Raw genomic sequence first — 23,996 nt, 5'->3', positions numbered from 1 at the left:
CCCAGCACACTGGCCCGCTTAGCCTCACACACGATTCTGCAGGGAAGTTCGTTTTTCAAATAATGATTTTTCTCATCCCGGTTTGGCAGGGTACGACTATTTACAGACAAGAGAGGAGACAAGCAGGTTGCTGCACACAAAGACGCCCCAGAAAAAATCAACAATTGGCCTACGCCAACAAAGCAAGGATTTGTTTAGGAAAATTCTCCCCCTTGGGAACAGATTCAACATGCTCCCTGGATTTCTAGTTTACCTGTGCACACCAGTACTAACATGGAGGCTACAGACAGTGCAAACGATTCTCCTCTCTTCGCACATCTTCCCTCTTACTAGGAACAGGTTCATCCGCACGTGGGCATGGAGAAGAGACAACCAAGAGGGGTTTTTTGAATGCCAACTTAGACATCGGGGAAGGTGAAAGACGTCCCCTTACGCAGCTCAACCTCAATTTTGAGAAGCAGCATTGGACACGGCTTCAGTAACCAAAATAACCTCACTTTTGAGCAAAAAGAACAGGAGTACTTGGGGCACCTTAGAGACTAACACATTTATTTGAGCATAAGCTTTCATGGGCTACAGCCCACTTCATCGGATGCATAGAAAGCTTATGCTCAAATAAATGTGCAAGTCTCTAAGGTGCCCCAAGTACTCCTGTTCTTTTTGCGGATACAGACTAACACGGCTGCTACTCTGAAACTTTTGAGCAGTAAAACTTGCTTTTGTCCAGACCTTCAAAGTGCTCAATGGCCCAGGCCCAGCAGATTTAAGACGACGTCTACACTGCAGCTGGGAGCTTGCTTCCCAGCTGGGGCAGACAGACAGGCGGCAGCTCTGCTCGAGCGAGTGTCGCCAGGATCACATGGGCGGCAGTTTGGACTCGCTGTCTGAGTGCAAGCACACCCAGGATACGTACTCGGGCAGCTAACCTAACCTGTGTTACGCCAGCTATGCCGCTAATGTCAGGGTGCTGTTCGCTCAAGCAGAGCTAGCGTGTCGCTGCCGGCAGCGGGAAGCACGTTCCCAGCTACATAACCTAAGAGCCTCAAGTTCAGTTGGCAGCTCTGTTCCTCGGGCCCAGAGGAACTTTCCACCCCCAGGGTACAGCTCGGCTGGCGTCAGACAGAGCTTCTTTTAGCTGTGGAACAATCTCCCGGGGGAACTACGGCCCATCCCAGACCTCCCCACCTCCTGCTACGAGTGCCAGGTGCACTCCCTGACAAACACAACACAGTGTGTAACATTTGAAAACAAAACCCTACCAAAACAAAACACTCCCCTGCACGTAACCTTCTCCCTTGGGAGGAGAGAGGGAATGAGCCACCCGTGACAGCTGATGGGCACATCACAATTCACAACGGGAAGGCGCTCCGACACTCCGGTGACGAAGGTAGGATAAGAGCCCCGACAGAACAGAATCTTTCAGCGGCAATCTCCATAGAAATGCCCAAGACCTGGCAGAACCAGAGGCTGAAACTAGCTTGGGAACGAGCAATGCCCATGAAACACTGGTTCTGGTATACTAGACACACCAGTCTCTAGGGCTGTCACTTCTCATCCGCAGTAAATTCTCAAATAGGCATATTTTAAAGAATGCTTATGAAACATTGAACGTAGGCTTTTCTGCTGTTGAGACAGGCACCGTCATTATGCGGCCTGGTGTCACACGCAACTTGCATGCCGCTTTTTATTTATGCATCAGACTAATTATTCAACATCTGCCCTAACATCCGGCGTTGCAGTTTACTCCCACTTATTCTACTATAAACAATTTGCATTTATGTCTTTGTACAAGCAGAGGCACGTGATCTCCACTGGGGGGGGAAAACCCAGACATTTCATTTCTCAAATACAGGGATAAGCCAAATTCTGCCCCGTGTCGTCCTGGTGTTTCCATAGATTAGTTATTTTCTCCTATGCCCCTTCTAAGTTTTTTTACTTTTTCTTTTTAAAAATACACCCTGCCCCCCACGGTAGGAGACCAGACCCCATTTTAACCTCCTTCCGTTGTCTTTGAAAACCTCACTATTTTAAAAACAGAAAGTAAGAGGCATTTACAAACCGTTCATAGCTTCCATGCTCCCAGAGACGCTCTTCAACTGATCGCTCCCTGAAGAAATTGTTCTTGAGGGAGGATCGTTGACTCTGCACAGGGCTGATTACATGAGCGTTTCCTCGTGGTTTAGGGTCAATGGCAAATTCCCCTCCACCCCCACAGGGGGGTTGTGTGTGTTCTTAGAAGTCACTATTCCACGGAGATCCCATCTGCACCGCAGCAACTGTGCCTGTGTCTTCACTAGGAAAACAGGCAGTGTTCTTAACTCGAGCTCACACACGCATGGTAAAATCCAGGTGAAGACAAGGCAGTTTGTAGTTTCCACATGAGTTAGCAGGTCACGGCAAGCTCCCCGTCTTTATCTCAAACTGCCACGGGACAGCCTACAGCTTACTGTGACCTGCTAACTGACGTGAACACTACAAACTGCCTTGTCTTCACTAGGACTGTAGCAGAGTTAGCTAAACAGGAGACTAAAAAATACATCATTTTGGGGGCACTGCACTGCCATACACTTTGGTTACTGATGGTACTGAAAGCACTCTACCCAGGCTACAGCGTGACTCGGGAACCAGTCCTTACTGTACTATTTAATCTGCAGGTATCTAAGCACTTGATAAGGGGGGTAAATCAATTCTTTTTTGTCAAGATCCACATTTCTTGGTCAAGGTATAGTCAAGGTCCAGACTCCAGAGAAAATCATACAAAAATTATAACAATGATGGTGATAAGTTTAGAATGACGATGGCAAAAAGATTTGGCGGTCCGTTCAAAAGCATCTGGCGGTTCGGATTTGGCCGGCAGTCCGCCGGTCGACGACCCCTGGTATGGAGTCATTCTCATTTGACAGACTGAAAAACAGACACAGAGTGGGGAAGTCGTAGAGTGACCTAGAGGCAGAACCAGGATTAGAACCCAGATCTAGGCCACCCCAACCCTGCCCAGGGTTCCAAGCACCACGATCCCCGTTTTAAAATTAACTAGAGATCAATGTAAGATTTCAAATCTAAAAGCTCACGGTTCTGTTATCAAACTACCACCCCTCCACCAAAGAGCACAGGACACAAACACCAGAGACCAGTTCGTTCTGGCTACGTCTGGGACAAGATGATGTGTTTTTAAATGGAGATGAACTCAGTGTAAAGATGCACCTCTTTTTCCAGTGACTACATAGCCTCTGGCCCCAGTGCCTGTTCTTGGTTTGGATAGTCTGGAACATAAAAGCAACCCAGCCCTGGGCAACTGTCGTCAGGGTCTCGCAAAATGAGGAACCCTTAATGGGGAGCCATGCTGATAATCTAAAGGAACATTTGTGCTTTCAATTTTAAGCCAAAGGATATGGTTTCTGGTGAGTCCACACACAAATTAACAATGAGCCCGTCACGTCCATTTCTGACTGGATACGCGGCACACGCAGTATTGCCGTGACAGGGGCGTCTTCATTGCAACTCAACCATGTAACTACTGTTCAGTCCTACAGGGGGCATTAAACTGGATTATTTAACAACTGCAGTAATCAGCCCAACATGCTTATTAAAGGCAGACCAGACTGTCAGTGGGTAGAACAGTCACTGGCTGAAATGCACAGGCCGTGCTGCAAATGGCCTCCTTGCAGAAGGAGGAAGCGGCTTCTGTAAGTTGCTCTGTAAGGAGAATCAAGTTTTATCCTCACCCCCCACCGAATACCCTCCCTCCCGCCTCCAAGCCTGTTCACAGAAACGCGTGACTTGTCTAAGGATGGCCTGTGTGCAAAGGGCACAGTGCAACCGGGAGACAAACCAGACCATGGGCTGCTCCTCTCTGCTAATCGCAGAGCTGGAAAAGTTTGTCAGATTAGAGGCCAGCCCAATGGCAGAGGGATGGAAGTGGGGCAGAAAAAATGTATCGAAACTACAGTCGGGTCTACACTAAAAAGTGAGGTGGATCCAGCTACATCGCTCAGAGAGGCGGTGAAAAACCCGCACTGCTGAGCGATGTAGCGAAGCTGACCTAAACCCTGGTGTAGGTGGCGCTAGGTCAACAGAAGAATTCTTCCCGTGACCTAGTTACTGCCTCTCGGGGAGGTGGATCAACTACAGCGATGGGAGAACCTCTCCGGTTGCTTTAGCGAGTGTCTACACTGGTGGGCTGCGGTGTTTCTAGTGAAGCCGTAGCTTAAGTTCTCAAACCCAGACCATATGGAGACTCCCCTCTTCCTCCCCTGCTCAATCATCAACAGCACTCCCTACCTCGCAGCACCTCCTAACGCCAAGCTCTAGGCCATCTTTCTTCAGGCATGGGTGAGGTAGTGAAAGCTGCGTGCCTGCCTCAGGGATGTCCTGGGATCCTGAGTCTTCTATGTCGTTAAGAGGCAAAAGTCCCCACGTCTCTGCAGAGTGGTGTAAACCCAACGCCCCCACAGGCTAAATGGAGCTTCAAAGATTTGAAGGCCAGAACAGACCATCGTGATGGTCCTGTCTGAGCTCCTGCAGAACATGGGCCAGAGACGGTCACCCCCAAATTACTGCATCAAGCTGCTAACTTTGGTTGAGCTACAGCAGATCTCTTCAACGTAAAGACTCCCAAAGCAATGAAAAAAACCCACCACTTCCCTAAGTAAATTGTTCCAATGGTTAATTATCCTCCCTGTTGAATTTGTCTAGCTTCAGCTTCTAGCCACTGGATCTTGCTTTCCTTTTCCTACTAGATTAAAGAGCTCTCTCTCGGGAATTCTCCCATGTAGGTACTTGCAGACCGTGAACAAGTCACTCCTTAAACTCCTCTTGGATAAACTAAACAGGCTGAGGCCTGGTCTACACTAGAAAACAAAATCTGTTTAACCATGTTGGTTGGGGTGTGAAAAATCCACACCCCTGAGCGGCGCAGTTAAACCAACCTAAGTCCCTGTGTAGACAGCGCTTGGTCAAGGGAAGAATTCTCCCACTGACCTAGCACTGCCTACATGGAAGGATTCTTCTGTTGACCTAAGTACCGCCTCTTGGGGAGGCGGATTACCTATACTGACGGGAAGAATTCTGACTTCTACACTGAAGTGCTACAGCATGACAGCTGTCTGCTTTAGCATTTTAAGCGTCGACAAACCCCGAGCTTCTTTAGTCTTCCTCTATAAGGCAGGCTTTCCAGACCATGAATCTTCTTGTAGCTCTTTTCTGAACCTTCCCAACTTGTCAACATCCTTATTTAAGTGCTTAAGTGCACACTAGAACTGGACACAGTCTCACTAATGCAGGGGCGGGCAAACATTTTGGGGTGTAGGAATTTGGGGTGTAGGTGCTGGGACAGAGGGATCAGGGCTGGGGCAGGGGAGTGGGGTGTGGGAAGGGGTTCAGGCTCCGGGGTGGGCTGGGGATGAGGGATTTGGGGTGCAGGAGGGTGCTCCGGGCTGGGACTGAGGGGTTCGGAGGGCGGGAGGGGGACCAGGGCTGGAGCAGGCGGGTGGGGTTCAGGCTCTGGGGTGGGGCTGGGGATGAGGAGTTTGGGGTGCAGGAGGGTGCTCCGGGCTGGGACTGAGGGGTTTGGAGGGTAGGAGGGGGATCAAGGCTGGGGCAGGAAGTTGGGGCTCAGGGGTGCAGGCTCCAGGCAGCACTTACCTCAAACAGCTCCCGGAAGCAGCGGCCATGTTCCCCCTCCGGCTCCTACGTGGGGCCACAACCAGGCAGCTCTGCGCACTGCCCCGTCCACAGGCGCCGCCCCTGCAGCTCCCACTGGCCGCAGTTCCCAGCCAATGGGAGCTGCGGGGGCAGCGTGCAGAACAGAGCCCCCTGGCTGCCCACTACACATAGGAGCCAGAACAGGGCCATGCTGCTGCTTCTGGAAGCAGTGTGGAGTGGCCCCGACCCTGCTCCCCAGCTGGAGCAGGGCAAGCACCCCTCCCTGACCCTGCTCCCCAGCGAGAGCTCGAGGACCAGCTTAAAACGGCTGGCAGGCTGTTTGCCCACCCCTGCAATAATGCTATATACAAAGATAACACCACTTCCCTATTTCTACTTGATATTCCCCAGTTTATACAGCAAAGAATCAGATTTACCCACTTAGCTACAGTACTGCACTCTGAGCTCAGGTTCAGGGGTTATCTACCCCAACCCCCAAGTCCTTTTCAGTGTCACTGCATTCCAGGAGACAGTCCCCCCATCTTCTCAAAGTGGCCAACCCTTCTTTGTTTCTAGACGCAGGCCCTTGCTTTTGGCCACATTAAGACATGTTCAAATGAGCCCCCGCCCCAAGTGATCCAGATCTTTCCGTAGAACTGACCTGTTCCTCTCAATCTTTACCACTCCCTCAGTTTTTGTGCCATCTGAAAATGTTATCAAGGAGAGTTTGCATCATCATCGTACGGAGAAACTGAGACACGACGAAGGAAGGAATTTGCCCAAAGTCACACAGCAAGTCAGTGGCAGGGCTGGGCCTGGAACCCATCCTCTCTGCTCTAAGCACTAGACCACACCACTTCCCAAAGCAAGGGATAGAACCCCGGATTTTAGAGTCCCAGCCTCGGATCTAACCCCTAATCATTACCACTAATATTAGGCAGCTCTCTACACAGATGCACTGTAAAGCCTAATGGTTTAGTGCGGGTGCAAGTGGCTTTATGCTTAGCTAGGAACCAGGACTGCTGGCTGGAGGATCCCACCCACTACCCTCCCTCCCTTAAAAAATACCAAGAGAGGAGTCGTCCTCAGGTCTATCAACAGAAGCCGTCTTTGTGCACTGATGCTCCAGAATTGCTGGGAGTATTAAGTCCCCACTCAGTGCACAGAGAACACAGACCGCACCAGAGAACTGGTGCCAGGGACAGCCAGAAAGGCACACAAGGCTCAGACAAAAAGAGAGACTGAACGGTGAGACTATTTAAAGGGCCTGCTTTTTCTAAAAGCTGCTTTTCCTGTTCCCTTTCCTGACCAGTGCAGGGTCCTGCCTACCAGGAGCATTTAAAAAAAATAACCACCAACCCTCAGAAACCACGACATCTTAATGAAATTGTTAAACGCCATTTGGAACGTTTCCCTCCCACCCCCAGGCCTTCAGCCCTGCCTGTCCCTGCGTCCAAGGCCAACTGGAATGGCTGAGCTGAGCTCCGGAGGATCACATGACAAATGGATTAGCTTCCGAAGCACAGAGGAAACCTTTAGAACAGCTCTCCCTGGCCCACTGCTCCCAGGCCTCAAGCGCCCGTGGGGGAGAGGAGGTACGCAGTCCCAAAGAAAATGCCAGATTTACCTGGCGAGGAGACCCAGATTAAGATCTGGGCAAACCACTCCCTTCTCAACCATTCCTAGTGCTGTTCTGAGCTATTTTAAAACCATTCCCCTGCTTTAAAAAAAAAAAAACCTCCAGCCTTTGTGGGCCCTTCAAGAGCAACTGTTTTTAATGAGCAAAACTAGCGCCAGGTGTTCTATAATCTCTCTCCCCAGCTGAGACCTCAGGCCAATGTTTGAGCAGACAGTCTGCAGAAGGCCTTGAACTGGGAGGGAGGGGAAGGGAGAAATCTCGGAGCAGCACAGACCCGGAGCACCTGGCCTCGCTATTCCATATTTCACTCCTCACCCCACACACACGCAAACAAAATCCTGCACTGTAAGCAACTGGTAAAAAAAAAAAAAAAAAAAAAATCAATGGCCGTGCTTTTTGTGTGTGTTATTTATGCAACAGCTAGTGCTCATCTGTTCTAATTCCCCTCTCTGGGGGTAGACCCCACCTCCCCAAAGCTGTGCTCACATGGAAGATCAATGCTAATTGTTGACACGATTCCCAGCTGGTGCAGACAAGGGAGTGGGGGTGGGGGTGGAACCCTAGTATATGCAACAGGATCTACCAGCTTAGCCTTGTGTTTGGGCCAAATCTGCCACCACAGCAGAGAGCTCCTTGCTTTGCCCAACACACAATTGCAAATGGTCGGAAACACTGCGGCGCTGAACGCTTTACAGAGCAGGTACCTGGATTTTGCGGTGAAGGCAGATCATTCAGATCAAAGGGAAGCGCTAGGTTTATTTTAAGACCGAAGAAGTTTTAACAAGTTTGCACAAAAGCTGGCATGAAGAGAAGTGGCTTTGGATTGAAACCTTCCCTCACGGTGTTTGCAAGAGTTGGGAATCTTCTGACTGCTCCAACCATTCAACCTCTCTGCTCTCCAGAAACAGCAAGAGAATAGGAGTGAGATGCAAAAGGCCGTTTTAGTGGGTTTTTTACCCCCCAAAAAAGGGAATCTATAGGATGCAGTAAGATCGGAGATTTTGAACACTGCAACCTTGAGTTAGCAGGAAACACAGAATATGAAACAGACAAAGAAAAATCAAGTGAAACTGAACAGTATAATTTTACTGCCCACGTTGAGTGAAGTCCAAGAATTAAACAAGATCTAAACAAGAGAAGATTTTTTAAAAGATATTAACCTGACAGCACCCCAAAAATAAGAAAGAATCAGTTGTTCAATAAAGACAGGTGGCTGCTGTGAATTTATTAGAGAACTATAGTTTTATTCCACGTCTGAGTGTGTGTATATTTTGGGGGCTTTCCTCCTTTCTAGAGGAACCTGCATTTCTAAACAGCATTTTCCTCTAAAACTAAGAGTGCATGTACACAGCATCGTTAAGACCTCAAGCACTTGACAAAATTGGGTATTATCTCCCATTTTACAGATGGGGAAAACTGAGGCAAAGGGAAGGAAAGTGATCAAACAGTGAGTCAATGGCTTTATACAGAGTAAGATTTAAAAAGTGTGCAGTTATCTAAACCACATCTAAGCTCAATTTTTTAGAACAAGGCAGTGTATACGCTAAACTGCTCAAGTCAAAAGCCTCAGTTAATGTGATCAGTTTAGTGTAGGGTGACCAGACAGCAAGTGTGAAAAATCGGGACAGGGGATGGGGGGGTAATAGGAGCCTATATAAGAAAAAGACCCAAAAATCAGGACTGTCCCTATAAAATCAGGACATCTGGTCACCCTAGTTTAGTGTATTTTAAAGCGTACGCTGTCTTGTCCACACTGGACTTTTACACCATGGTAGCTAACGTGTGCTACTACCACACCTGTAAAACCTAACATAGAAAGAGCCGGGAGCAGAACACAGATGTTCTGATACCTTGGCCTAGTATACTTTCAAAGGTTTTACCAGCATAGCTGTCAGATGGGGGGGGGGGGGGGGGGGAGAGAAGAGATGGGGATTTTTTTAAAAACTGACACTGCTTTTCTGGAAGAAAAGCCCTAGTATAGACAATGTTATATCACTATAAAAGTGCTTATAGCAATATAGCTTATGCTGATATAAGCACATTTATACCAATATAACTGTGTCCACAGTGGAGGCTATTGCTGGGATAGCTCAGTGTAGACGAAGCCCTCGTCTCCAGCTCTGACCACTAGACCATGTTGCTTCTGTTTCATTACTCAATGACTCTCACTTCATTGGCAGGCTCTGCAAATCTCATACCTGTTCCTGAGCCATATTTTCCTCTCCCTGCCAACTAAAGCATTCCAAGCTTTCTGCATTATGCCACACCTAGGTTGACTTCTCTGGGAACATAGCATCAACTTATGAGCCTACTTCTCCCTGCCGGACAATTTCTAAAGATCTCAATCTTCAAAGTTCTTCCCTCCGCACTTTGCTCCTTTTGGGCACTATAATTATTTTTGCAAAGATAGAAAGCAGAAAGGGATTCAGCCGAGCTTTGGAGGAGACACACCATTTATAAACAACCTTGTGCATATAGAGTGTCTTTAGTTTGGGGATTTACAAACATTAAGTCTCACAAGCCACATAGGAGCAGAGGAATATTACACCCTATTTAAGGATGGGGAAACCGAGGCACAAAGTGGGAAGTGACTTGCCCAAGATCACAAGTCAGGGACAGAGCTGGGTACAGAACCCAAATCCCAGTTCCCCTGCTTTGACCCACAGAGAACAGTCTTAACTGAAATTTATCAGGGCACTTTCAATGCCATGCATGGAGCCCCGGTGAACCATTCTCACTTGCTGTTCAGCTAAGGGGGACCTTTGTCTTTGTTCTGCAGAGTACCACGCACACTTCGGGTGGCACATCAGAAATGCCACATCTACACAATGCTCCAAATTCACTCACAGCTTCCCCCAGTGATACACCCCCGTTTGTCTGGCAACCTATTCCAAAACCACACCACCTATTTCAACAATCCCTGTACACCACATTTCTTGCTTTCGGCCTGCCTGATCCCATCAGAGCTTGCTTATCTAGCAAATCTTCAGCGGTGTGATTTGCCAACTCAGTCACCCTTCAGTTTCCAGAGCCAGGCACCCGCTGCGGTACTAACCTGCTAGAAGGGAGCTCCGTGGAGGAGTGCAGCAGGCCGGGAGGACCGGGCTCGGGTTTCACATGGAGGAAAGGGGAGGGGGATGATAGAAAGCCACACTGGTTAAACAAGCAGCAGCAACACGTTCTGCGCCCAGCGTGACATCATGAGGTCAGGACTTAGCAGGGACAGCTGCAGTGGGAGGGGAGGTTTAGCAAAACAAGCCCCAAACTGCTCAGCGGCAGCAGCTGGCCTTCTGGGAGGATGGCCCTGGCTAGGAGGCGCGGTTTAAGGCAGCAGCTACCCATCCGATCCTAGGCACCTCCGCTGCCATCCTCTCTGCCTTGCCCCCAGGAACATCGACTAATTTGTGGGAGGAGCTCCACCTCCCTTGCCATCTGCCAGGGCTGGGATCCAGAGCTCACCGTGACCAGCCTGGCAGGTTCAACACCACACTGGGGGGAGATACTGGGGGGAGGAGGGGAGACAGGTATTCCACGTCCCTCAGCTTCAGATTCTGTTCATCAAACCAGGGGGCCAGCACCAGGAAAAGGGGGGAGATGGGTGAGGAAAGGGAAGACTGGCAGCGGTCACAGCAAACACCGCTGGACTCCTGGGTTCCAATTCCCAGCTAGCTAGGATATTATCCTGCTGCCCATCACCACAGCATCTGTGCGCTGCCCTCATCAAACCTCCAGCAGCAGTGAAGTCCGTAGTGGCCTTCATGGAGTTCCCCCAGCTCTTCTCCTTGTTCCGGGTGAAATCCAGGCTGGGTTTGGGGCGGGGGCTGTGCATGGGTGGTTGCTTTGTTTGTGCCAGGTTTATTGAAGGCCGGGGGGGGGGGGGTTGGGTAGATGGGGGTGTTAGTGTTGAGATAGTCATTCCTGCCATGAGGAAAGGCTTTACCAAAGAGGAAGGTTTGGCGGCGTTTCCTAAAGATGGTCAGACTCTGGAGTCGCTATGGTAGGTTAGATTAGACAACAGTCAGCACCTTTGTTCTGATCCCCATCTCTGCCCCGCTTCACTGAGCAACCTTGAGCCAGTCCCAGCACTGCTGTGCCTCAGTTTCCCCACACTAAAATTAGAGCCTCACAGGGAGAGCGTGGGCTTTCAGGTGCTTTGAGATCCCTGGATAAAAGACACTAGAGAAGGGCAAAGCAGCATGTAACCCAGAGGAAAGAAACAGCTGGCAAACAAGACCAGCATGGGTGGAAATACAGGAGTGAGAGAATTTGGTGTTAGACCCACAAACCCATGGCAATGTCTCATCAGCACTGTGCAGATTCCAAGCTGAAAGGGTGGGTGGGCAGAACTGCTGCTAGACAGATATTGTGCTAAAAGATTCCTAGATGTCTTGCAGGAAAAACAAACATTAGCAGAAACCCCAAAGGCATAAACTGGCTCCTTTTCACCTTGATGGGCAGCATTAAGCCTCAAGAGGCTAGTTAAAATGCGGGCATTGTTAACTTATCTCTATGACAAAGCAACTCAGCAAGTGTCCAGGTGCTTTTATAAGCCATGATCTTTATGCCAAGCCCCCCCCTGCCCCCCGGCTCCTTGATGGAAACCACAAACGACCTGGAGTTCCCCGACTTCTGGGGTTAACCTGCAATTTCCTTTTTCTTCAAACACTAAAGCCACTCTGAAGAAGAGCTCTGTAAGCTCAACGGCTGGGCCAGTCATCAAAGATATTCCCTCCCCCACCTTGTCTCTCCAATATCCTGGCACCAAAACTGCATACAACAGGGAAAGCTTTAACAGAGATACCAAGCTCAAACCCCTCATGCATTAAGGGATGAAAGCCTTGACCCTGAGAGGTAGGGAAGAATCATTCCCAATTCACAGATGGGGAAGCTGAGGCATGGTGATGTGACAAAGGACACATGGCAAGTAAGTAGCAACACTCAGAACAGAACCCAGAAGTCCTGACTCCTTGGTCTGTATTCCAGTCAGTTTCTTGTACTCTCCTGACCCCAGCTACCCAATAAATCGAGCCCAAAAGATATCGTGAGGCCCTGTCCCCAACCATGACAAAGCAGAGGGGCGTAGCTCTTGCTGCTAACGCAATACAAAATTCATAATCAAATTGTCACCTTAAAAGATGCTGGGCACCTGCTCTGTGAGGCGTGATGTCCACGTGCCAAGCATGACGCTATTCAGCCGTTTCATGGGCTACTGCTGGTCCACAGGGTCATTTCCAGTAAGGTGCAGATGTCTTCCCCCACCCAACAAATGAAACAGACCCGGAGAGACACACTGAGCTTTCCAGAAAAAGCTCACCGCTGGGCTGAGACCAAACGAGGAAAGGATCAGCCCCAAAGGAGAAGGTTTCAGAAGGGCATGAACAGATGAGAAGCTGTGCTCTCTCTGTATGCTGGAGGGGGGCTGTTTGGGGCAGGGCTAGGAGGGCTTCAAAGATGGTTTTTTGAGTGGTGGAAAGTCTCCATCTCCAGATGTTTCTAAAGCCATGCTTCAAAAATGACCAGCAAGGGGGCCTAATCTGGGAGCATTTGGGGGTACAGAATCCAAGTCAGTGGCAAGGACATCGCCACATGTGCCCTGAATCTCTGGGCTTTTGTAGCTTACAGAACTTGGTTCCCAACAAAGTCTGTTATTGTTGGAAGGATTTCCTGACATGGAGATGTTCAGATAAGCGAGTGCCTCACAAGGGACTGTTTGTAAGGAATGCCTCTAGGCCGCACCTAATGTGCTGGTGCATCTCCCAGCGGATGGGCAAGCGACTGAGCGCGCCTCATAGTCCCAGCTCTGCAGACCCCAGCATGTGCTGCTGCTGACCTCACACGGACATGGCAGCATAGGCACATTCATCCCCTTCCTCTGGTATCCTGACCAGCTCCACATTTGTTTCAGGAGCCTCGGTTTTAAATCCCACTATGGATTAGCACCAGCCAACCACCTTGATCCACTCTCTCTATGCTCCTCCCTGCTTGTCTAGCCACATAATCTACCCTTTGGTGCAAGAGCCTTCTCCTCGGCATCTCCTGCCATCTGAGGCACGCTCCATGAACCCCTCTATCACACAGTCTCTCTGTTTTCTCTGAGCTTCTGGCTCAGAATTTCTTCCCTATTCTCCACCTGCTGTGTAGCTAGCCAAGATTAACGTCTTTGTCCCTTGTGACGTCCAGCCTACTGCCACCCGGCACTCGCATGACTTGGGTGGGGTTACTCCTTTCCCTACCGTTCATGGCACGCCCTCTCTCCCATGTCAGCAACTGAACCCTCCCCGGGCAGGAAGGACAGGTAACTGTGGCGCTCCCAAAAATGGTCTGGTCAGAATTCCAACCTCCAACCCCACCTGATCCATTCCAGATAGGGGTATTTTACAGCACAGCCAAGCATTGGCCTGCTAAACCCAGGGTTGTGAGTTCAATCCTTGAGGGGGCCACTTAGGGATCTGGGGCAAAAATCAATACTTGGTCCTGCTAGTGAAGGCAGGGGGCTGGACTCGATGACCTTTCAAGGTCCCTTCCAGTTCTAGGAGATAAATTAATGGAGATATCCTATTTAAGAAATAAAAGCAGCAGGGTTTTAGATGTTAGCCGCTAGGTGTAGGAAGCTTGGCCGCTCCACAGTCTCAGTTACAGAAAATGTTACTTCTAGGCTCTCCAAGAGCTTAATTCTGAATTTACCCTGGTATGGCTGGCCACTCGCTCGGCGAGGACAACCCGTTACTTCCTGGAATCAGTTCTCTTATGTCCATTTATCTTGGGAAATGGGCCCCTATCTATTCCCTGCCCTCATGCCTTCCTGTCTCTGGCATGCTCAGTGATGGCTCCTTTCACCTCTCCAGGGGGCGAGGTAGGAAAAAATACTCGGCCACACCTGTTGATTGGACATTTGAAGCCATCCAGGGTTGTTTTCCCCTCCCTCCCCAGGGAGGGGTGGGTGATTGGAACTTGGCCATTATGAATGTTTCTTTGTGCAGCGCCTCTCCCGCCCCACACAGCATAGACGCACCCTACAGCGATGGAAGTCTACAGCCTACACCACCTCCCTGAGTGACAGTAGCTAGGGCGACAGAAGCATTTTCCGTTGACCTCGCTGCGTCTACACGGGATTAGTCGGCATAGCTCCAGCGCTCGGGGGTCTGGAATCTTCACACTTCTGAGCGCTGTAGCTATAGCAGCCACGCCACCAGAGGCTTGTTCACCTGCACATCTACCAATGTGCTATATGCCATCATGTGCCAGCAATGCCCCTCTGCCATGTACATTGGCCAAACCAGACAGTCTCTTCGCAAAAGAATAAATGGACACAAATCAGATGTCAAGAATGATAACATTCAAAAACCAGTCGGAGAACACTTCAAGCTCCCTGGTCACTCGATTACAGACCTAAAAGTCGCAATTCTCCAACAAAAAAACTTCAAAAACAGACTCCAACGAGAAACTGCAGAACTGGAATTAATTTGCAAACTGGACATCATTAAATTAGGCTTGAATAAAGACTGGGAGTGGATGGGTCATTACACAAAGTAAAAACTATTTCCCCATGCTAATTTTTCCCCTACTGTTACTCACTCCTTCTTGTCAACTGTTGGAAATGGGCCATCCTGATTATCACTACAAACGTTTTTTTTTTCTCCTGCTGATAATAGCCCACCTTAATTGATTAGCCTCCTTAACCCCCATTTTTTCATGTTCAGTGTAGATATATTTTCCTACAATATTTTCCACTGCATGCATCCGATGAAGTGGGTTTTAGCCCATGAAAACTTATGCCCAAATAAGTTTGTTCGTCTCTAAGGTACCACAAGTACTCCTCGTTCTTTTGGCAACCTAAGAGTAGACCAGGCCTAAAACTCCTAAGGCCTCTCAAACACCACTCCCCTAAGGGTACGTCCAGACTACCCGCCGTATCAGCAGGTAGCGATCGATTTATCGGGGATCGATATATCGTGTCTTGTTAAGACGCAATATATCGACCCCCGAACGCACTCCCCATCGACTCCGGAACTCCACTAGAGCGAGCGGCGGTAGCGGAGTCAACAGGGGAGCCGCGGCCATCGATCCCGCACCGAGGATCCAAGATAAATCAATCTAAGATACGTAGCTGAAGTTGCGTATCTTAGATCGATCCCCCCTACTTTAGACCAGCTCCAAGAGGCAGAATCTGAACACAGTTGGCTGGCCTGCCCTGAGACCAGACATGGGGAAGTTATTCTGGAACAAGGTAGGGTGTCCATTTAAAGCATGAAAGCTATTCTGAAATTAAAATGGCCACATGTAGAGGTATTCCAGTAAATCCACCCACCACAAGGAAAAGAAGCCATATCAGTAAGAGCATGGCTTTGCCAGCATAGCTGTGTGCCCACTAGCTCTACGGGCTCCTGCTGGCACGGCCACGCTGGCCAGGGATCACCCCTCTTCACAGCCCACATAGCTGTGCCGGCAGAGGTCTGTAGTATAGACACGGTCTAATGCAGTGATACTCGGACCTCAGTGGTTCCGGAGCCAAATTAGCGATCAACATTACCCACATATAAATAACTAAAATTCAGACCAAGTATTATTATTTTATCGACTACAATTGGTTAACAACATGGTAAACACATCCTGATTGGTTAGTAACTTAGACTGGCTGATAATTAAAAATCACACAGCCTTTTAATACCATGTGCTGCAAAGAGCTGTAGGAGACCCATTAAAGAGCCACTTGCGGCTCCCGGGCCCCAGTCTGAGTATCACTGGTCTGCGGTCTGATTTACACTTAAAACTTATACCAGCACAGCTCTGCCGATTGGGGGGGGATTTTTTGCGGATGCAGCTATGCCAGTACAAGCCCTAGTGTAGACGCACTGATAGCTGCATAAATGTGCCTTTGCTGGTATCGTTTGTCTCTTGGGCCTAATTACACCACGCCGTTTTGCTGGCACGGCTGCATCAGCTAGGAGAGGCTTGGTCTACACTACAGAGTTAGGTCGGTGTAAGGCACCTTACGTCGTCCTAACTACGCCAGCGTACGTCCACCAGCCTTGCTCACCCTACGCACCATCACAGCTCCACGAGAGGCAGAGGCCTTAGATCAGTGTAGTTAGGGTGACGCAGGGTCCGTGTAGACACTGCAGGTCGAGCCCTTGGCCGTCACGCTCATCTCCCGGCGGCTCAGCAGCCTGGGTGGGATGTGTACGGCCAAATCGCAGTCCCGTTCCTAGTGAACAGGGATCCACATCGCAAGCACTTCTGGCGCTAACTGGCCCCCTTGTTGGCAGATTCAGCAGAGAGGGCGAGGACTGAACGGGCCAGAGGGATTCAATTCTCTCTCGCATGGGGTGGCCCCTCCAGATCGAGCAGAGGCTAAACAGAGGCAAAGCTGACAATGATGCAACACCTTCTGCTGGCCATGAACTCTCCGCCACAGTCAGGATTTCAAGGTAGAGCTAACGGTCAAGGCTAAATTACCTTACAGGGCCACGGGAGTATTTTTGGAGGAGGAGGGAGCCATGGGGCTGCCTTGTTATTACTACTGTTCTGCTGTGCTTCCAGATATTTTCATTTCACCCCCACAGCCCATCAGCAGCTCTGCTCAGGGAATCGAGATCTGTAGCATCTCAGGCTTTGCCCATCATCCAAGGAGCCCAGGAATTAAGTCTCCCAACCCTCTTTACAGACAGGGAAATGGAAGCTGCGAGAGGCGGAAGTGACTTACATAAGGTCACACAGCGAGTCAGTGCAGAGGCTGGAACAGAATCCAGGAGTCCTAGTTCCCAGTCCCTTCACTAACAGGCAGCTCTTTTAACATTGCTCCACGCCAAACGGGAAGATCAGAGACTATCAGGGTTGGAAGGGACCTCAGGAGGTATATAGTCCAACCCCCTGCTCCCAACACCGGCCTTTCCGAACAGCCTCACTCATTAGAAAGATGCAGCGAAACCAGCTGACGATTTCAGATCAAGTGGAACGCCATTTATTCTGAGCAAAGCCAAGCCACTTCCCATTTCACAGGTGGGGAAAATGGAGGCACAGAGAAGGGAATAACAATACTCCTCGATCGCTGTAAAATGCTTTGAGCTCTCTGGAGGAAAAGCAACTATATTACAAGTTCTAGTTAGAACAGGGGTCGGCAACCTTTCAGAAGTGGTGTGCCGAGTCTTCATTTATTCACTCTAATTTAAGAAGGTCTCTTTCTATAAGTCTATAATATATAACTAAACTATTGTTGTATGTAAAGTAAATAAGGTTTTTAAAATGTTTAAGAAGTTTCATTTAAAATTAATTAAAATGCAGAGCCCCCCCCAGACTGGTGGCCAGGACCCGGGCAGTGCGAGTGCCACTGAAAATCAGCTCGCGTGCCGCCTTTGGCACGTGTGCCATAGGTTGCCTACACACCTCTGCAAAGACAAACAAATGGCTTCTCTACAGTGATAGGGAACAGAAAAGGACCTAAGCTAAATATACGTCTGCCTGAAGATTTTGTACAGTACCTGCTATTATTATTATTTTTTTTAAACAAGCCAGACTTAAGTTCACTGTAAGAAATAAGTAACAAAATCCCTCTATTTTTTCCTTTGTGCATTTAACAGCACTTGTTTGTGCTTCCCCCCCGCCCCTTGCATTAATAAGCATTTTGATTATACAGGATTAACAGAAAAACTAGGCACAATTTCCCCTTTTGCTTGTGTAGGTGCTGCTGTGTGAAAGAGGGGAGAGAACGATATTTAAAAATAAATAAATAAGGAAGTGTGGCTATAACAGCACTAACTGACAGGAGGACCGAGGGGCAGATATAATATCTGAAATCATCTTCGCTTATTTTTAAAAGCTGACTAGATCTCACAATGACAGCACACTTTAAAATCACTCCCCAACTTCTGGAACCAAATCCACGAAAGCTTATGTTCTAATAAATTTGTTAGTCTCTAAGGTGCCACAAGTACTCCTGTTCTTTTTGCGGATACAGACTAACACGGCTGCTACTCTGAAATCTAGGAGTGGAACCCAGCGGTCCTGACGTCCAGTCCCCTTCGCCCATCAGCAGACAACACTGTTTTTCCTGGATCCACACCCAATGTACAGATTCCACCCCAGGAAATTAACTACTGATGCAGGTGCACTGAGAATTCCGACATGAACAATTTTATAATAGAAAATACTTAGAACTGTTGTACAAAGCTTGGGTAAGTTCCATTCTTCCCATGGAACAAGCAGGGAACCCAAGGAACAAAGCAATAAATTGAAATGAGAACCTAACTCGCAGTCCGGTACTCCATCTACTAGCAGATCACAGCTGCCCTTGCAGGAGAGGAGACATAAAACCCAACTAGAGGCTGGTTAGTGATTAAATTCCCATAGGTTTAACAGAATTAAGTCTCTACCATCTGCTAATTTCTGGAGACACCAAACAAACAAGTGGTGGCTGAGATCCAGGGCTGCTTAGAATTTGGCCAGCCTGGAAAATGAAGTTTTTAAACATTGGCAGGCTTTTGTTGAAGTTGTTTTTAACACAAACTGGTCTCAACAGCAACACGAGGAGAAAGAAGTGATTCTGTTAAACAAAACAAAACCTTACAGAGTCTGAGTAATGGCCGGTCTAAGGTCGAAAATGAGACCCCATGAGACAATACTTTGCAGTGTATACCCTGCACTCGGGACAGTGTCTACACTACAGGCTTCTGCCAGCGTGAAGAGTGAGATCCCTGACAGAGAAAGCTATGCTGGCAGCCCTGTGCTAGTGGTGATACAGCTATAGAAGCTACACTGCGCTTTTGCCAGGGTAGCGTATTCCTCTCTAGGGGCTGGAATAAGCTATAAGTGTGTGCGATTTTGCTGGTATAAAGTCAAACACACTAGGAGCACTTTGCGGGGTTAGTACCTACGCTAGCAAAGCACTCCTGGCATAGACAAGGCCTACACAATGTCTTCCTTTGGATAATTCACCGAGATCTAGGTGAGCACTAGGCATTACAACCCCCACCCCCAGTATTAATTCCATTTTACAGGTGGGGAACTAAGGCCTGAAATCTAGAACTGACTTACCCCAAGGTCACAGGGCCAGGACTTGTCTTCACTAGGAACGTGCCCCGATTTCACACATCTGTGCAGTAGCATCAGTGCTAACCCCTGGTGCAGACAGGGGAAGCCGCGTCAAGCTATAATTTGCATTTGCGCTCATTTAGCCAGCCGTCAAGTTGCATAGATGCAAGTCGCCCTTCAGCCTGGCGTTGCCACAGGCGCAGCGGGCATTGAGGCAATTCCCCAATGCAGCTAAGGCCTGATTTTCCCGGCAGAGAAAGGAAGAAAAGCTACTGCTTCTAGTATCTCTAGAGCAGGGGTAGGCAACCCGCGGCACGCAAGCTGATTTTCAGTGGCACTCACACTGCCTAGGTCCTGGCCACCAGTCCGGGGGGCTCTGCATTTTAATTTAATTTTAAATGAAGTTACTTAAACATTTTAAAAACCTTATTTACTTTACATACAACAAATAGTTTAGTTATATATTATAGACCTATAGAAAGAGACCTTCTAAAAACGTTAACATGTATTACTGGCACGCGAAACCTTAAGTTACAGTGAATAAATGAAGACTCGGCACACCACTTCTGAAAGGTTGCCGACCCCTGCTCTAGACAATGCTGTTTAGTGAGTAAGGCAGTGCTAACGTAGCTACTGAACCATGCTACCAGAATAGCACAAACAGGTTAAAATGAACATTTGTTGTTGTTTTATGAAGCAATGTGTTTTATTACATTCTTCTCCAGTAGTAGTGTTCCAGTAGCGGCCTAGAGACTTCAGTCAACATTGTGCTAAGAGTTCTATACGCACATAGTATGAGACAGCAGCTACCCCAAAGAGCCTGCAATCCAAGCAAGACAAAGGTGGGAGGAAAGGAAATATCCCCATTTTCCAGATGGGAAATTGAGGCACAAACAGATGAAGCAACTCACCCAGAGGGTCAATGATAGTCAGCAATTGAACCCCCTTGTATTTCCTGAGTCCTAGTTCAATGGAGACTTCCCAGACCTGGAAGTCTGCAAACCCCATTACCATCTACTGGTGCATTTCTAACATACCCTCAACCAAGTCATCCAGTGCCAAATACGACACCCAGACTGATGTTCTGAGATTTCTAGAGGACCCCACTGTTATCTTTACGCCAATGGAGTTTCATGCTGTTTTCACCACATTAAGTTTTACAACGCAAGTTTCAAACTCAGCCAGGATCTCTCCTTTCAGTCCAACTCTGGAAATAGATGATGTCACACATGTACTGCAATGCCAAGGGGGAAAAGGAAGGAGATGCGTAGTTCTCTCACTCTAGACACACACGCACACACGCCAGTGACCCTGTGCCATAACTGCACACAGCTTCTATTAGTACATTGATATTTTTACAGTATCCAGAAGTGTGTTTAGATGCTTTCCGGTACAAATAAATAAAAGCCTGCAAAACATATGGTAAGGGACGATCTTACATTAGCAAAAGCAGAGATTAAAATAGATGACCTAGAAGAATGTTAGAAATCAGAGATGGAAGAGAGCAAGGAAACCGTATAAGGTCCCCGTCCTTGCAAAATGCTGAGTGAACGACGCAGTACGTGCACCGCACAAGATGGAACAAAAACAACACATCAGCGTCAGAAAAACCTGCTATTTGGGTGATTTTCTGAAATGTTTCCACCATGGCTAACAAAGGGCCTGATTTTACAATCAGCTGCAGGCAGACACCTGCATCTTTGCAGAGCCCTACAGGTTTCACTTGGTCTCCATGCAAAAGTAACGGCCCTCCTACACAGCTGAGACTGCAGGATTAAGGCTAAAGGTGAATGTACAGGTATAGCTCACTGGTGCTTATACCACTGTCCTCTACACCAGAATAGGAAGACAGTGGTAAAAACCCCTGCACATCGGATCTATGCTAGCAACGGTGGGGCTGCTAGCATAGATGGAACCACACTGTGTTACAGAATAGACAGGCAATTTTTCACACACTCCAGTAGACTGTCATCAGCGACTGCTGGCCCTCACGCTAAATCCTGGGACATTGCTTAGATCAGATACAACCTAAACATCAGAAGAAAGCAGAACTTATTTGCACCCCACAGACGACTACAGAGAGAATTAATTCTGTTTAAAAACCTGATGATCTTCCCATAAGCAACTTCATTTTGCAGAGCCACAAGACTGCCCTGCAAAATGATTCTGCAGAGACACAGACTAGCAAAGAGGAGGCTTTCTGGGGGAGATGCTCAGGAGGCGGTAACTGGGTCTGAAGCAAAACACCAAACGCCTAGGATGTCTAACAACCCTTCCTCCTCACAAACAAAAGGCAAGAGGCCTCAAAAGGAAGTGACCGAAGCCCAGGATAGACTGTAGCAGAATGTAACAGTTACATTTTAATACTGTACACGACTTCCTTGCAGAACCCATCCCCCTTCCCACAAGGTTCAACCCTGATCGTCCATTCCCTTGTATTACATCCCGCCACACACCCCACACATGGAGAGTTTAGGAAATAAAAGGGTCTCAGAGCGGGACCACCTGCTTGTTTCCACTTCAGGAGTTTGAAGGGCTGTGTAGTGAGACACCCACAAGAGCTCAGGGGGTGGCCACAGAGGGGGCAGTCCCTGAGTGCCAGAGCACTGCTATTTGCTCCCACTGAGCTGGGGGTGGGGGAAGAGGATCCCCCAATCCAGACTCCACTCCCCATAAATTGGAGGCCCATAACGACATCACCCTTTAGTCATCATAGTTCAGGGTCCCAGAGAAATACCCCCATATTCAAACAACCTTCCCCAGGCACTGGGGAGCTCAGGGACATCCCAGGAATGGGGGAGTCCCACAAAACCTCCATTATTCATTTCCCCATTTGGGGGCACCTAGTCCCCTTAGTCACACACTGCTCCCCAAGATTTGGGGGAAACCCATCAAACCCTCTTGTTCCCCTTCTCCATGTTTGAGGAGGACCAGAGAGCCACGCCACCCTAGTCACAACACCCTCCTCCCCAGGAAATGAAGGGGCACCAGAGCCTCTTATTCACTCTCTGTGTCTGGGGGGTGCCTAGAGAGACCCCTAAGAACCTGGGGGGGGGGGCTTGAGACCTCTTTTTTTATTTTCCCCATTTGGGAGACTCCCTTATTCACACCGCTTCCCCGGGAATGAGGGGGACTCCTAGGGAGACCCCTTTATTTCCCTTCCCCATTTGGGGGGGGTACAGAAACACCCCTCCCCCCTACTCACTCCCCACGCGCTGGGGGGGCAGGGAGACCCCCCCCAGGAATTGGGGGCCCACATAATAAGATTCCCCCTTATTCACCACTTGCATTTCACGGGGTCCCCCCAGGAATTGGGGTGGGAGCCCCCCTGCTCCAGGGCCGGCGAGAGGCGCGGGGGGTCTCGGCGCGGGGTGGGGGGCGCGGGGTGGGGGGGCCCCCAGCGCAGGGGGAGGCGGGGGGGGGGGATTTACCTGCTGGCCCCTGGGCTCAGGCGGCTGCTGCTGCGGCTCCTCCCCGGCTGGCCGGGCGCGGTGGGGGAGGGTCCCGGCCCCGGCTCCAGTAGAAGGGGGGGGGCGGCTCCAATCCCAGCCCCAAGGCCCCTCTCCGGCTCCAGCTGCTCCTCAGCCACTTCCTGCTTCACCCTCCTCCTCCCCCCGCCCCCTGCCTGCTGAGGCTCGCCCCCCCCTTACACAGACACCATTGGCAGGCGGGCCTGGCACTCAGGGACTCATCCCGCCCTCCTCCCTCTCCATTGGCTGCATTATCTCTCACTCAAGGGCTTCCCTCTCTTACCTCATTTTCTATTGGGTGGCGAACAAGCAACTCCGAGGTTGAGCCCGCCTACCCTGCCCTGTTCCCATTGATGGCCGTTTGTGCCACTCAAAGGCTTACCGCCGCCTACGTCATACCCTATTGGTCTGTGGCTCAGCGGCTGCAGCCACTATCTCGTTCTCCATTAGCCGGGAAACATGTCAATTAGCTCTGCTCCGCCCACGCTGATCTTCGTTGGCTGGCGTGGCTGTCACTCAAGAGCTGATCCTCGCTTCTATTGGCCAGTAAGCCTGACACTCAAGAGGACCCCCCCCAACTGCATATCCTAATACTGGGGATCCCCATACTCAATTGGGTGACTCCCTAGGCCTATTGGTTGAGGACAATCCTTGAAGGCTTCCCCGTTAGCTAGGGAGGCTGTCACCCCCCGACCCCAAGGACTAGCGGAATGTAGCTCAGGAATGGCCTCCTTCCACGCCCAAGCCCATTGGCTGCCATGGAGAGGGATCCCTCATTCTCTGCCCTTCCAATTGGCCTGGGAGCCTGTCACTCAAAACATTCCTACACAAAGTTTCAGCTCAATTGGCGAAGAAAGCCGTCACTCAGATCAGTCCTTCCCCGTTACCTTCCCTATTGGGTGGCGAGCATGTCAATCAGAACTAACCACTCACATTTTATTGGATGCCGTGGGCATTGCCTACCTTAGCCCTTCTTCACTTCCTCATTGGCTACAGACTCCACCGCTTGCAGCTCCTCCCCACCTATGAGAAGGCCATACCCAGCTGCTAGCACCGCTGATTGGCTGAGATCCAATTGCCTCGGAAACCCATCCCCTTGGGCCACACCCTTTTGATTGTAAACAGTCCTCCAATGATTGCATTGGCTGCTGCCATCCGAGGAAGGGCAATGGGGTCTGGGAGCAGGNATTCAAAACCCATGCTGTTGGTCAGTGGAA

The 23,996-nt window shown here is 49.5% G+C and overlaps 1 protein-coding gene across 2 annotated transcripts in view; it reads right to left on the bottom strand.

Annotated features, from left to right (window-relative positions):
- The window catches only part of ZNF687 (zinc finger protein 687), a 48,560-nt gene extending 25,644 nt beyond the window's left edge, over positions 1-22,916 (bottom strand). Inside the window, exon 1 of one of the 2 annotated variants that reach the window (XM_034756438.1) lies at positions 22,741-22,916. The gene's annotated coding sequence lies outside the window, so the exon portion shown is untranslated. Of the gene's footprint in view, positions 1-10,337; positions 10,488-22,740 lie in introns of those variants that run through there. The other variant, XM_034756439.1, reaches the window with a different exon arrangement.
- Between the last annotated feature and the right edge of the window lie 1,080 nt (positions 22,917-23,996).

The sequence above is a fragment of the Trachemys scripta genome, chromosome 24 (assembly GCF_013100865.1).
Source record: "Trachemys scripta elegans isolate TJP31775 chromosome 24, CAS_Tse_1.0, whole genome shotgun sequence".
Lineage (NCBI taxonomy): Eukaryota > Metazoa > Chordata > Testudines > Emydidae > Trachemys > Trachemys scripta.
This window is presented reverse-complemented; position numbering and strand designations above follow the sequence as displayed.